This window comes from Oryx dammah, unplaced genomic scaffold (genome assembly GCF_014754425.2).
Source record: "Oryx dammah isolate SB20612 unplaced genomic scaffold, SCBI_Odam_1.1 HiC_scaffold_11, whole genome shotgun sequence".
Taxonomy (NCBI): Eukaryota; Metazoa; Chordata; class Mammalia; order Artiodactyla; family Bovidae; genus Oryx; species Oryx dammah.
In genome coordinates, this window is record NW_024070195.1 from 24,755,672 (window position 1) to 24,759,485 (window position 3,814).

Genomic DNA, 3,814 nt, shown 5'->3' on the forward strand with positions numbered 1-3,814 from the left:
GTGCCTCAGTTTATCTTTTAATGTATGAAAACTACTGTATGCATTAAAGAGACACATTCTTAAATTCAATTCCCTCTAAAAACAAAAATATATTTGAATGTCATTAGAAAAAGAGGTTATAAAACTTATGATAATTACATTAGTGTTTCACTAAAAAATCTTTTGGAAATATCTCAGGAAACAAGCTTCATATGTGATTCACACACAAAATTAAAAATTGAGAGATATATTATACTTGAACTTTCCTTAAAATTAAAATCCTCCTACAAGTATTTGCAGTTTGTCGACCTGATAATAAAAATGAAAAAGCTGAAGAAAAATTTTTATGGTTGAAAAGTTTAAAAATACAAGAAAACTTAAGTAAAATAATATATACCTGGAAACTCTGGGCTAATATGTTCAATAGTAGTGGAAGAATGAATTTTGACCAATGAATTATATCTGAATTCACACAGTAGTTGAAAGAACATAGAAAGAAACTTTAATCAGCAAGTTTGGAGACTTCCTCTCATCTCTTAAAGTATGAGAAAGTATCAATTTCATAGTAATAGGCCTTCAGATTTAGAATACAGATGTCCCAAATTTGGGGTATTTTCAAGAAATACATATATAGTGTAGAAACCATGTGCCTATCAGCCTAAGCTCCTAAATTTCATAAATTTCATAGAGAAACTTTTGCAAGTTTCTAGAAACAGAAGAGGCCAGTGCGTATGGGGGAAGATCAGGTATGAAATTAAATAAGAAGGAGTAGGAAGAATGAAGGTAGGGAAACAAAATGAGTAGCACTTAATATGAACAAAGTTTATAATGCAAAATTCATGTGGGAACAGGAGACATCCAGGGTGAGCCAAAAGATGACATATTTATAAAAAGGCATGGAATAGAAAGATTTCAAGAAAGCAGTTGTTTAAATGTTTTAGGAAGACATGGATGTCAGAGAAAATTTACCTAATTTTTTCTGAAGTTCTTCTGAAAAAAAAAAAAGGAAAGATCACTGTAAATTTTAAGAGAAAGAAATATGAATAAAATGCACATTTATTGAAAACATGTGTTTAATATTAAACCTATAATGACTCATGTAAACACATACCTATGCATGAATACATGCATGCATGCACACACACATGTGAACACACATGCACACACACACACACACACACACACACTTGGCTGAAAGCTCCCTTTTCTGCCAAGAATACTCTTCAAAAGATGAAGAAGGAGAAAATGAATGAATTTTCTGAATTGAAAACAAGCTGGAATTTTTGTTCTGATCATTATCTTATACAATTTTTCTTTCTTTTTTTTTAGAAAGATGGTAACGATAACCCTGTATACAATTTTTCTTGATCCTTTTTGAAATTATATGGATGTTTACACAAGTTCTTAGTGCTTATAAGTTCTTTGCTCTTAATTATATTTCAGTTATCATAATTGCAGGGTTAAGTTCATGGATGCCTCTATTCACATTTTTTTCAACCAATTAAAGCTTCATCTTATTTTATGCTTTTGATTTTAACTCATACCTAAATGCAACTTATCTTAAAAATAGTCAGATGAAAGAAATGAAAATAAGGTATTAAATAACAGTGAAAGGGATTATAAATCAAAAGACATAAAGTTCAGATCAGAAACTTTAAAAAATACCAAAATACTACAGATATATTTTACTAAAATTTACTCAGCAGAAAGAAAATACATGCAGAGTTTGCAGTAACAGGAAAAATCAGTAATAATGAAACAGATACATAAGAAATGATGAAGAAGCATTACCTTTCAAATACTGTATCTGAATTAGAGGTGAAGAGAGTTAATTTTATTTGAAAAAATAAAATAATAAAAAAGCATGAACATGTAAAACTATATGTAGGTTGGTATTGAGGAAGATAATTATTGAAGTTGAAGAAAGGTAAAATAAACAGAAAAACAATGCCTAGGCATGAAGTGAAATATATTAATGGCATTTACCTTTTTCCTGTTTATATTTATCTGAAAAATAGAAGAAAGAAAAACCAATTCATTAAAAATGAAAACACAGTATCAGGAAGAAAAGAGTAGAATAATTTGAAATCCTATGAGCTTTACTTCTTTAAAAAAATTGATTGTTATTTCTAAAATATTGGAACTAAAAGTTTTCAAAGACCATCTAATCAGTGAAAGGCAATGCTGTTTTCCATACAACCTCCTAGTGCAAAAAGAATTAAGAAATGAAACCATGACTGAAACAAAATGGGACTTCCTCTAGGATAAATAATGTCAATCATCCTTCATTGGGCTATCTCCTCTTTTTCAGAATAAAATGTCATACTAACATACACAAATATGACATAGGAACTTAAAATGTAATGAAAAGCCTATAGAAAAAGTAGCCATTAGTCAAAACTGCATCTGTTGTAGTAATTACATGAAACCTGCTACATGCATTAAAGATATAAGTTTCCAAATTATATTCAACCTGTAAACAGAAATATAATTTAAAATTTGGAAAAGAAAAATGTTAAACTTTTAGTGATTATATTGATGTTTTAGGAAAAATCTTTCAGAGTCATGTTAGGAAAATATCTTTTTGTGTTATTCACAAAAAAATTTTGAATTGAAGATACACATGAAATTTTCTAGATATAATATCCTTCTACAAACATTTAATAGGTATTGTAGTTCACAGAATTAATAACTGTGTGACTGAACATGCAAAAGAATAAGAACATTTATTATAGTTGGGAAAATAGCCAGAAAAAATTGTGTAAAATATTTGTATAACTGAGAACACTTGAGTAATACGATCAAGGGCAGTGAAAGAGTGAGATCGAAGGTCATAGGTGACTTCTGAATGACAGTGGAATTTATACAGTCTTTGACAGGATAATGCAGGAAGAAACTCCACTCATGAAATCTGGAATCTTCTTTTATCTCTTAAAGCTTGGGAAAGTATCAGTTGTACAGTAATGGCCTCTTGAACTTGGAATATGTGCAGTGACCCTAAGTTAATGGATGTTTTCAACACAGTATGTACAGACTGGAACTCATGTATCTGTTGGCCTAATCAATCCCCCTCATCTCACAAAACTAATAAAGGATCAATGGCAAGTCAGTGGAAGATAAGAGAAGCCAATGTTTCTAGAAAGGGACAGTATGGAATGAGGTAAAAAAGAGAATGAGGAAATAATAAGGAAAATGGAAAGGGACAGTATTTAATGTAGGAGAAGTCCATAAACAAACAAAAACCCTGAAGAAGGAAGAGTAGACATACAAAAGAAGAATGAACAAATCGATCATAAATAGGTAAAAAGTCATGGAATGTTAAAAATGTCAAGAAAGAAGTTATTTAAAAAGGACAATGGAATAAAAAGTTATCAGAGATAACTTACCCAATTGTTTCTGAAGTTCTTCTGAAAAATAGAATGGAAAGAACAATGTAAATATCATAGGAAACAAAATCAAATAAAATTCAAATTTATTGAAAAATATCCATGTAAAGTTAAACGTGAGAGTTGGACTAAATGTGGAGTTGGACTATAACGATGTGAGAGTTGGACTATAAAGAAAGCTGAGTGCTGAAGAATTGATGCTTTTGAACTGTGGTGTTAGAGAAGACTCTTGAGAGTCCCTTGGACTGCAAGGAGATCCAACCAGTCCATCCTAAAGGAGATCAGTCCTTGGTGTTCTTTGGAAGGACTGATGCTAAAGCTGAAACTCCAGTACTTTGGCCACCTCATGCGGAGTTGACTCATTGGAAAAGACTCTGATGCTGGGAGGGATTGGGGGCAGGAGGAGAAGGGGACGACAGAGGATGAGATGGCTGGATGGCATCACCGAC

General features: G+C 31.2%; 1 long non-coding RNA gene across 1 annotated transcript; it reads right to left on the bottom strand.

Moving 5' to 3' along the window:
- Window positions 1-827: 827 nt before the first annotated feature.
- Window positions 828-3,390, bottom strand: LOC120870606. The gene is made up of 3 exons (XR_005722824.1): window positions 3,366-3,390; window positions 1,966-1,986; window positions 828-969 (listed from the first exon to the last, which is right to left on the bottom strand). It is a non-coding gene; the product is annotated as an uncharacterized LOC120870606 (long non-coding RNA).
- Window positions 3,391-3,814: the final 424 nt, after the last annotated feature.